We start from the raw sequence: 12,118 nt of genomic DNA, 5'->3' as shown, positions 1-12,118 counted from the left end.
TACTTGAGTTACAAGGAATGGTAGGGGTGTCGTAGTGGTTAAAGAGTGGTTTCATCTGTGAATCCTACTCTTGGTGTATCCAGTACTGGACTGTTGTAAGCAGTGGAAATTGACACAAACTCACTTCAACTGTGTTAAGAAAAGCTGGTTTCAAACTTAGACGAGTGAGGTGCTACACTTCCTCATACAGTGAAAGAGTGAGTGAGTGAGATGGGTAAAACGTCGCTTTCAACAGTTTTCCAGTTATATCACATTTGTCAGCTTAATTGTGGGAGGAAAGCCTGAAGTGATACAGGTCTCAGACAATTACCATTTTGTTAAAACCCACGAGGGGGTGGTGTGGTGATCCAGGCAGCAGATCATCTGACCTTTATGGTAGGGGGGCGGTCAGGTAGTCTAGTGGTTAAAGCATTCACCCGGGTTCAGACCCGGGTTCAATTCTCCACATGGGTACAATGTGTGAAGCCTATTTCTGGTGTCCCCTACTGTGATATTGCTGGAATATTGCTAAAAACGTCATATATAAAACCATACTCACTAAAACACATGAGCATGAGTATGGTGCTGAAAACCTAAAAACATCGGGGTGAACAAAGATTTGAACCCACAATCATAGGCTCTGTCTCGCCTAAAATTTCCAGCGATTGGCAGCGCTTTACATGACTGGGCCACCTGTGTCATCTCTAATATGTAAAACTTCTCACGACTGTCAACACATGTTTTTCTCCAGAATCAAGGGCTTGTTTCTCCCATGACCCTCAGTATCCCACATCACTGCTCATCCCTCTCCCATCCATCCCAAGTTCACAGGTCACCGATAACTCCCCCAGACGATGTTCAGTTTGTGCTAATAAAGATCTGTGGGAAGAATCACAGAGACAGAACACAATGTTAGTGTTCAGGTTTAAAGACTGTCGGGGTCCACTCCGGACCATCAATCATGCAAATACCATCACCGATGCAGCAACAGGAGCCTCGTCTTGTGCACATATTTACATAATTACCTCCGTAAAGCAATAGTTCATGTTTTGGACAAGGATATTTATGTTGGTTTTTTTTGCGCATGTGAGATAAAATTTCATTTGTGTAGCTCAAGGGAAAATGTATACATTGCTATCATGTATATAACCTGTGAAGTAGTTCTTAAGTTTCAAATTACTTTTTTGTATTATTTGTGTTATGATTAGCCATTGTCAATGTAATTATCAGTGTTACAGACAGTGTCATTGTCAGTGTCACAATGTCCTTGTCAGTTTAAGTGTTAATGTCACAGTGTCATTGTCAGTTTAAGTGTTAATGTCACAGTGTCATTGTCAGTTTAAGTGTTAATGTCACAGTGTCATTGTAAGTTTCAGTGTTAATATCACAGTGTCTTTGTCAGTTTCAGTGTTAATGTCACAGTATCATTGTAAGTTTCAGTGTTAATGTCACAGTGTCATTGTAAGTTTCAGTGTTAATGTCACAGTGTCTTTGTCAGTGTCAATGCTAATGTCACAGTGTCATTGTCAGTTTAGGTGTTAATGTCACAGTGTCATTGTAAGTTTAAGTGTTAATGTCACGGTGTCATTGTATGTTTAAGTGTTAATGTCACAGTGTCATTGTAAGTTTAAGTGTTAATGTCACAGTGTCATTGTAAGTTTAAGTGTTAATGTCACAGTGTCGTTGGAAGTTTAAGTGTTAATGTCACAGTGTCATTGGAAGTTTAAGTGTTAATGTTACAGTGTCATTGTAAGTTTCAGTGTTAATGTCACAGTGTCATTGTAAGTTTCAGTGTTAATGTCACAGTGTCTTTGTCAGTGTCAATGCTAATGTCACAGTGTCATTGTCAGTTTAGGTGTTAATGTCACAGTGTCATTGTAAGTTTAAGTGTTAATGTCACAGTGTCTTTGTAAGTTTAAGTGTTAATGTCACAGTGTCATTGTAAGTTTAAGTGTTAATGTCACAGTGTCTTTGTCAGTTTCAGTGTTAATGTCACAGTGTCATTGTAAGTTTCAGTGTTAATGTCACAGTGTCTTTGTCAGTGTCAATGCTAATGTCACAGTGCCATTGTCAGTTTAAGTGTTAATGTCACAGTGTCATTGTAAATTTAAGTGTTAATGTCACGGTGTCATTGTAAGTTTCAGTGTTAATGTCACAGTGTCATTGTAAGTTTAAGTGTTAATGTCACAGTGTCATTGTCAGTTTAAGTGTTAATGTCATGGTGTCTTTGTAAGTTTAAGTGTTAATGTCACAGTGTCATTGTAAGTTTAAGTGTTAATGTCACAGTGTCATTGTAAGTTTAAGTGTTAATGACACAGTGTCATTGTCAGTTTCAGTGTTAATGTCACAGTGTCATTGTTAGTTTCAGTGTTAATATCACAGTGTCATTGTAAGTTTCAGTGTTAATGACACAGTGTCATTGTCAGTGTCAACGCTAATGTCACAGTGTCATTGCAAGTTACAGTGTTAATGTCACAGTGTCATTGCAAGTTTCAGTGTTAATGTCACTGTGTCATTGCAAGTTTCAGTGTTAATGTCACAGTGTCATTGTCAGTGTCAATGCTAATGTCACAGTGTCATTGCAAGTTTCAGTGTTAATGTCACAGTGTCATTGCAAGTTTCAGTGTTAATGTCACAGTGTCGTAAGTTTAAGTGTTAATGTCACGGTGTCATTGTATGTTTAAGTGTTAATGTCACAGTGTCATTGTAAGTTTAAGTGTTAATGTCACAGTGTCATTGTAAGTTTAAGTGTTCATGTCACGGTGTCGTTGGAAGTTTAAGTGTTAATGTCACAGTGTCTTTGTAAGTTTAAGTGTTAATGTCACGGTGTCTTTGTAAGTTTAAGTGTTAATGTCACAGTGTCTTTGTAAGTTTAAGTGTTAATGTCACGGTGTCTTTGTAAGTTTCAGTGTTAATGTCACAGTGTCATTGTAAGTTTCAGTGTTAATGTCACAGTGACATTGTCAGTGTCAATGCTAATGTCACAGTGCCATTGTCAGTTTAAGTGTTAATGTCACAGTGTCATTGTAAATTTAAGTGTTAATGTCACGGTGTCATTGTAAGTTTCAGTGTTAATGTCACAGTGTCATTGTAAGTTTAAGTGTTAATGTCACAGTGTCATTGTCAGTTTAAGTGTTAATGTCATGGTGTCTTTGTAAGTTTAAGTGTTAATGTCACAGTGTCATTGTAAGTTTAAGTGTTAATGTCACAGTGTCATTGTAAGTTTAAGTGTTAATGACACAGTGTCATTGTCAGTTTCAGTGTTAATGTCACAGTGTCATTGTTAGTTTCAGTGTTAATATCACAGTGTCATTGTAAGTTTCAGTGTTAATGACACAGTGTCATTGTCAGTGTCAACGCTAATGTCACAGTGTCATTGCAAGTTACAGTGTTAATGTCACAGTGTCATTGCAAGTTTCAGTGTTAATGTCACTGTGTCATTGCAAGTTTCAGTGTTAATGTCACAGTGTCATTGTCAGTGTCAATGCTAATGTCACAGTGTCATTGCAAGTTTCAGTGTTAATGTCACAGTGTCATTGCAAGTTTCAGTGTTAATGTCACAGTGTCGTAAGTTTAAGTGTTAATGTCACGGTGTCATTGTATGTTTAAGTGTTAATGTCACAGTGTCATTGTAAGTTTAAGTGTTAATGTCACAGTGTCATTGTAAGTTTAAGTGTTCATGTCACGGTGTCGTTGGAAGTTTAAGTGTTAATGTCACAGTGTCTTTGTAAGTTTAAGTGTTAATGTCACGGTGTCTTTGTAAGTTTAAGTGTTAATGTCACATTGTCATTGTAAGTTTCAGTGTTAATGTCACAGTGTCTTTGTCAGTTTCAGTGTTAATGTCACAGTGTCATTGTAAGTTTCAGTGTTAATGTCACAGTGACATTGTCAGTGTCAATGCTAATGTCACAGTGTCATTGCAAGTTTCAGTGTTAATGTCACAGTGTCATTGCAAGTTTAAGTGTTAATGTCACGGTGTCTTTGTAAGTTTAAGTGTCAATGTCACGGTGTCGTAAGTTTAAGTGTTAATGTCACATTGTCATTGTAAGTTTAAGTGTTAATGTCACAGTGTCATTGTAAGTTTCAGTGTTAATGTCACATTGTCATTGTAAGTTTAAGTCTTAATGTCACGATGTCTTTGTAAGTTTAAGTGTTAATGTCACGGTGTCGTAAGTTTAAGTCTTAATGTCACAGTGTCATTGTAACTTTAAGTGTTAATGTCACAGTGTCATTGTAAGTTTAAGTGTTAATGTCACGGTGTCTTTGTAAGTTTAAGTGTTAATGTCACAGTGTCTTTGTGAGTTTAAGTGTTAATGTCACAGTGTCTTTGTAAGTTTAAGTGTTAATGTCACGGTGTCGTTGTAAGTTTAAGTCTTAATGTCACAGTGTCATTGTAAGTTTAAGTGCTTATGTCACAGTGTCATTGTAAGTTTCAGTGCTAATGTCACAGTGTCATTGTAAGTTTAAGTGTTAATGTCACAGTGTCATTGTAAGTTTAAGTGTTAATGTCACGGTGTCTTTGTAAGTTTAAGTGTTAATGTCACAGTGTCTTTGTAAGTTTAAGTGTTAATGTCACATTGTCATTGTAAGTTTCAGTGCTAATGTCACAGTGTCATTGTCAGTTTCAGTGTTAATGTCACAGTGTCCTTGTCAGTTTAAGTGTTAATGTCACAGTGTCATTGTCAGTGTCACAGTGTCTTTGTCAGTTTCAGTGTTAATGTAACAGTGTCTTTGTCAGTTTCAGTGTTAATGTCCCAGTGGCATGGTGAGTTTCAGTGTTAATTTCACATTCTGTTAATATCAGTTTCATAGACAGTGTCAACACAGAATGTGTCAGTGTCAAAGTGTAAATAACAGAGACAGTGTTTATGTCACTGTGCCACAAACAAGAGATGTATCAACAACACACTCATCCATTCAACCACTCATTCACCACCTATAAGGTGAGCTGTGATAGGGAGTGCTTGCCCGGCTCCGTCCCCCTGATTATACACAGCTTACAGCATTCCAAGGATCAATTTGTCAGTGTGAATGTACTTTCCCCGGGTAGCAGGCTCCTGGTCAATACCCCATTGCCTGTCCAGTGTGGTGGAACCTCCACACAATGCTGGTCAAACTGGGCACAGAGCGGTCAGTTGTCCCTGATCAATCACCTGTGTAATACCCTGACCTTCAACTTGCTCGTCCAAAATGTTACAAAAGTACTGACCTCGATTCACGGCTTATCTGTTCAATGGTGTTTATTTGCTATTTTTTGTTGTTGTTAATCTCATTTTCTATAATCTAGGAATATGACCTTATTAAAGAAAGACCTGAACTCATATTTGGACAGAATGAATGTCAAGTACGGCGTGTAAAGAATTTAAATAAAATATAAAATAATAAAATAATTTAAAATTGTCCAGGTTCATTGGGATTCAAGTCTGACAACCTCTTTAAATAAATAAAGACATGCCCCCCATCCCCACAAAAAAAAAGTGTTAAAAAAGAAATTCCAATCAAACATCATACTTCAGGTCTTCAGTTTCTTTTTACTTTCTGATCATCATCTGATCCCTAAAACATTAAAAACAGTTTCTTTGTGCTTTTACTGTACATTGAATCTGGAACATATCAGACCTAATACTTGAGGTGGTGGGGTAGACAATGGGGCTGGGACGAGTCTAAATTTACTACAGGGGTACCTGACCCCCTATTCCCCAACCCTACCCGGGTACCCACTGTAGGTCTCAAGAGATGTGAACAAAATGACTGAATGGGAATTGTTTTACTGAAGCCCTGGCAAAAAGTATTTAGATACATGTATCAAACGATACTGAAGCTTTATCTTTACTCAAACATACATATACAAGTCAAAAGGAATGTGTGCATCGTCAGAAAGCAATGAGAACATTAGGGACTTGTAGTGTAACCACTGACCTATAGTGAGATTTTGCATTAAACAATATATCACATGACTAACCTTGGGTCTGGGTAGTCCTGTGGGTACCCGGATTCTTCTCAGGCAACACCCCATCGAGTACCCGAGTTACCCGTCCCAGCCCTAGTAGACAAGTGATTACATAAAAGTACACCTTATAAAAGCTTGGGTTAGGGAATCCCACATGGGTGCAATGTGTGGATCCCCTTCTCTGTGTCCTAATACCTTTGTATGGCAGGAATACAGGAATATGCTGAAAGCTGCATCAATCCCAACCCAGAACTTCAGACTTTCAAAACAAAGTTACTTGTACATATTTGTTGCAAAAAACGTGAGGGCTTTAATCTAGGGGTGTCATGATAAATCGAAATATCGATATATTGCTTTTGGTTAAATCAGTTTCTGATCAATAGTATCGATTTCAGTTAGGAATATCGATAGTTTCCATTGTACATGCAATGCTGTTCAAATTTATTTTTCTTTTGATCATGAGTGGTAGTAATCTACACATGGTAATGTGGAAGTTTCCTTTTCTTAAATTATTAGGGTAAACAAAAATCAAATCAGTCATATCACAAACTTTACTTTTTATTTGTTGTTCTGGTTATCACATTCAAAGGAAACTTCAGTTCCAAGGTTTAATTCAACTAAAAAATCCATCCAAAATGATACACTGAAAACTATCAATATTTATCGCAATAGTTGCTTGCAATATCAATAGTTATCGCAATAGTTTCTTTCAATATCAATAGTTATCGCAATAGTGATTTCCAGACCAATAGTCACCCTTACTATAATCATGATAATCCAATATATTTCTTTTCCAAAGTCAGTCTGTTGTAGTCCTGAAAGCAGCTTTCTTCACGGATACAAACAGTGAAATGTCGATATGCCAATCACTAGACCTCCAGTTTGTTAAAGAGGACTCCTAAGTCATGAAACCATCCACAACTGTCGATCAGAAACATGCCACCTAAGAACATGTTTATTGACAGCCTTCCCACAATGTACCAATGTGTAGAACTATCCTATGTATGTTGCCCCAACAAAGCCATCCTTTCATGACGATTATCACTCATATTACCTAAACTTTTCAACAGAGTTTTATTATCTCTTAATGTATGTTTATACAACGCTTGATTTAACCGGCTGTTCACTTGAGCGTGGCGAGTGGACGGATCTCGTCGCGACACAGTCGCACATCAACTCGAGCCACGAGGACTGTGTGACACAAGTGAGGTAAGTGCATGTCACAAGTGTGAAGTGAACAAGTTTTTTATCTTTGAGCAATAAACTTATGACGCAGGTTGAAATTGGATAAACATGGGATGCATTAACGGCTGTATATGTCTACCTGTAGGCTTGTGCTGCATAGGTAGATCTTGATGGATCTACTTTATATATAGACATCTTCATCAACATCTTTATATATATATATATCTGGCTTTTGCAGAACCCAGAATTCTGCATTTCATACAAACTGAAACCTACATCTTGATGAATCTACTTTATATAGACATATTTATACACTGCATCTTCATCAACATCATTATACAATGGAATCTGTCCAATTCCGACTCGGTTGGGACCGGTAAAAAAGTCCGGTTTACTGTGAGGTCCAGGTTCCACAAGTACAAAATGTTGGACTGAAGACACAATGAACGATCATTCATCATTCGCATACACATACATTGAAATATTGACATGATCTGCCATTAAATACACATTAAAACATTCTTTACTAGCAAAAGTCATTGAGAACGGACTGCTTATGTTTCTGAAGATTATTGTGGCCTCGGAGTTTCAAGGTGAAGAACTGGAAGTGGTTCGATAATGACAGACTGTGTTTACCGTTATTTATTGACATACTCATGACACACAGTTGGTCTTATTTAGCTGAGTTTCTCATTAACAGGTTAGTAAATTCATATTAGCTAAGATGACAACAAAGTGTTCAGATCAGTAGGACTACATTACAGGAAAAGTGTTCTTCTTTTGAGTATGAATGAGAGATAAACTACAATAATGAAAGAAAATGGTTTTCGTTCACTTCTTTTGAGTTACCAGTATATTTTTGCAGAACACAGAATTCTGCATTTCATACTTACTGAAATCTACATATGATTAATCTCATTTATATAGACATCTTCGTCAACATCAATATATATACAAGGCTTTTGCAGAACACAGAATTCTGCATTTCATACTTACTGAAATCTACATTTGATTAATCTCGTTTATATAGACATCTTCGTCAACATCAATATATATACCAGGCTTTTGCAGAACACAGAATTCTGCATTTCATACTTACTGAAATCTACATTTGATTAATCTACTTTATATAGACATCTTCATCAACATCAATATATGTACCAGGCTTTTGCAGAACACAGAATTCTGCATTTCAAACTTACTGAAATCTACATTTGATTAATCTACTTTATATAGACATCTTCATCAACATCAATATATGTACCAGGCTTTTGCAGAACACAGAATTCTGCATTTCATACTTACTGAAATCTACATTTGATTAATCTACTTTATATAGACATCTTCATCAACACAGAATTCTGCATGTCATAAAAAACTGAAACCTGCATAAGAAAACACACTGCATGCATCACAGAATTTGTTCAGTTTTGCAATAAAAACTTATTAGATTTTCATCCAAATATGTCAAAAAGGTGAGGAGGGTATTTATGTTTTAAATATTTTTTTATATCAAAGCATCTGTGTAAGTTACTCATTTGATGGATGATTCACTTGAAGCATGAATGTTGTGGAGGGCTATGTCTGTAAATGTGTAGGACTATGTCTATATAATGTATATCATGACGTAAAGAAAGAGAACACCCCGCCTGATATTCTTTGTAGGCATTGTATTGTGGGACAGCAGCATGGTATCAGATGGCGTGTTTGGGTGCGAGGCAAGGGGTGAAACTGGCATCATCTTTCATGGCCTTGACTGAAATTGATGAGAGTGTATGTGTACATGCTGACAACATCCGGTTGTATCATGTGACTCCTTGTCAGGATATGGAAATGAGGACTACAAGGTTAGATGCCCTGTTTTCTTGGCCTACAGTTGACCTCCCTAAATTTGCAAAAAATACATATACCAAAATATGTTTGATTTTATCCTCTTTTAAAACTGTTGGATTGGCATTCTAGAAGTGAGTGAGTAAATAAGAAACTTGAGAACGGTGTAAGAATCTACATCGAAACACCGCTAATACGATAAACCAGAATTTGTTATCCATAAAGTTGTATGTTTTCAGGAAGATCTGGGAAAGAGGCGACTAATGGCATCCGGTGGTCAGACTCACTAATTTTGTTGATTCATGTCATCGTATCCCATGCCAAACAAGCCTAATTCAAGAAACATAAACACAGCCTGTTAATATACATTTATTTTTCAAACCCCCCACCCCCCAAAAAAGAAATCAATAAAAAATAAAATAATACTCCATGTATTACATTCCCAATCAGAGTAGATCCCTAGTTTCCCACACTTATTGTAAGAGTCGATCCAGATTGGCATTGGTTAGCCAGATTGTCAGAATAAGCGTGTTTGTTTACAAACAAGAGAGAAGTCTGATCACATGATATGCAAATTAGCCTGTGGCAGTGGTGTTAAGCTAAGTTAGCCTGTGGCAGTGGTGTTATGCTACGTCACCTCTGTGCCGGAGTGTGCTCATTTGTAGCACTGCAATATTCCCAGACTGGAAGTCTGTCTCATCTCCAATATAATGTCATGTGTATGTAGTTTTAATGTTTATATATTCTTAACGCTATTCAGTGACAGCATACACCGTATTCGACGTAATAAGCGCCCACAGCGATATTTGCTATTATATTGTCTAGTGAACAATCCCAACCAGCACCCCTTCCGATTGATAAATGTACACAAGACTTATTTATTCCTGCATAATATGTTTGTTATATGCACCCTTAATTATGGGCAATTATTTTCTGGAAAAATATATCTGTCGTATATAAACATTTCAGGCTGTCAGCACAACACCACAAAATTTACGATCTTTCAACTCTGTTGATTTTCACCAAAATAATATTCTAATAAAAGCCCCCTATTTCTAATTTTGAGAGTGCCCTTGGCGCTTATTATGTCGAATATGGTAATTAAACTACTAGTCAAACATCTGAACAGCAGACAACAGTTACAGCAAGTGAAGATTTCTCAGGTTGGTTTTGTATGAGAATTAGAGTTATCTGCCCTTGTATATATGAACATACACCGCTTCAACCATTGGGGATGGGACAGTATTTAGAAGACTGGCTGTACCTCTATAAGTTTGTTTGTTTGTTTGATGTTTAACGCCACACTCAGCAATATTCCAGCTATATGACGGCGGTCTGTAAATAATTGAGTCTGGACCAGACAATCCAGTGATTGACATCATGAGCATCGATTCACAAATCTAGGATACGAAGACATGCATCAACCAAGTCCGCGAGCCTGACAACCCGATCCCGTTAGTCGCCTCTTACGACAATCAAAGTTGCCTTTTACGGCAAGCATGGGTTGCTGAAGACCTATTCTAATCGGATCTTCACAGGTCTATAGTGACATGCGGGCAATTAAAGGCCTTTTCAATCCGTGTTTTCCACAAGTCTTATCTACTTGCCAAGTACAGTTTGGATACCTGTTTGTAAACACAAATTTCTATTCTTCAAACACTATTCAGGATTCAGGCATGGAAACAGGCCGCTTTCAAGAAAATCAACAGTAACAATTTAATGTTCTGTGCACTGACATTAATTTTAGGGCCTGTTACTTAATGCTGGTGCAACTCATTTGGCTATTGTCTTGCCTTTTTGATTGTAAACCTAACACTGAGAGTTTCAATATACAGTTACCGTATTTGACGTAATAAGCGCCCCGCTCTAATAAGCGCCCACGGCGACATTTGCTAATATATTGGCTAGTGAACAATCCCAATTAGCACCCCTTCCGATTGATCAATGTACACAAGACTTATTTATTCGCGTATAATACGCACTCAAGTGTTATATGCACCCTTAATTATGGGCAATTAAATTCTGGAAAAATATATCTGTCGTACATAAACACTTCAGGCTGTCAGCATAAACCACGAAATTTTTCTTTCAACTCTGGTTTTTTTCACCAAAATAATATTCTAATAAGAGCCCACATTTCCAATTCTGAGAGCGCCCTGGGCGCTTATTACGTCGAATACGGTAACTACGATTATAACAAACTCAAAGAGATCACTAATTTTAGCTTGTTATAACTGTAGGTCGCTATAGGCATTTTGACTGTCAGACATCTTGGATTAAGTCACATGACCACAGCATGTTACTCAATAAACAACCAAAGTTGGCACTGTACACGTACAATGTTTATTCATCTCATAAACGACAAACATTTTATAAATATATTATTTATACAGTTTCATTGACACACACACAATTATATCTTTATTGAATTACCTAAATCTAATCGTCGCATTATATAGAATATATCCACCTCAAAGGTAATAGCCTAATCACTGTTTTACTATTGTTAATTGAGGCTAAGACGTATATAGATATGACTTGATTGTGAGTTTAAGCTGAGGACAAGGTGTGATTACTTAATTCAGTAATCACTTGGCTTCAATTGTTTATTGATGCTTTCAACAGCCGTGTGGCCACGGATGTTTTGATGGGTTGATTGGTGACATATGAGCATCTCAGAGATCAACAGTTCATCATAAACATAAACTTTTTCTCTGACAGTACACACTGGACCATAATTTGAGTTCACTATACCCGTTTTTTCCCCGTTATAAGCATATTCGTTATATCCATCAATTCTATATGACATAATATACAGCAAATGTCAGAGACCAAAAAAAATTGTTATATCCGTCAGTTCATTATAAGCGTGTTCATTATAAATGTAGTTTCCTGTAAATTATTAAATTTTCATTGATCTTGTGTGGTGGTTATTTACCCATTTCAAAACTGAACCAAACACATAATCCTCATTTCAGTCAGTTCTAGTTTACTATGCACCAACAGCTCACTCAGTAGTATGATACGACAAATATACACCAGGCACTGCCACCTTGTATTCCATATCCTGACTGCTCAATCTGTTTGTTGGTTGTTTAACACCTCATTCAGCTATATTCAAACTATAAGGCAAAGGCTTGTAAATAATAGAGTCTGGACCAGACAGTCCAGTGA

This window comes from Haliotis rufescens, unplaced genomic scaffold (genome assembly GCF_023055435.1).
Source record: "Haliotis rufescens isolate VD_foot unplaced genomic scaffold, xgHalRufe1.0.p SCAF_8, whole genome shotgun sequence".
Taxonomy (NCBI): domain Eukaryota; kingdom Metazoa; phylum Mollusca; class Gastropoda; order Lepetellida; family Haliotidae; genus Haliotis; species Haliotis rufescens.
The sequence above is the reverse complement of the archived record's forward strand: the minus strand, read 5'-3'. Positions refer to the sequence as shown.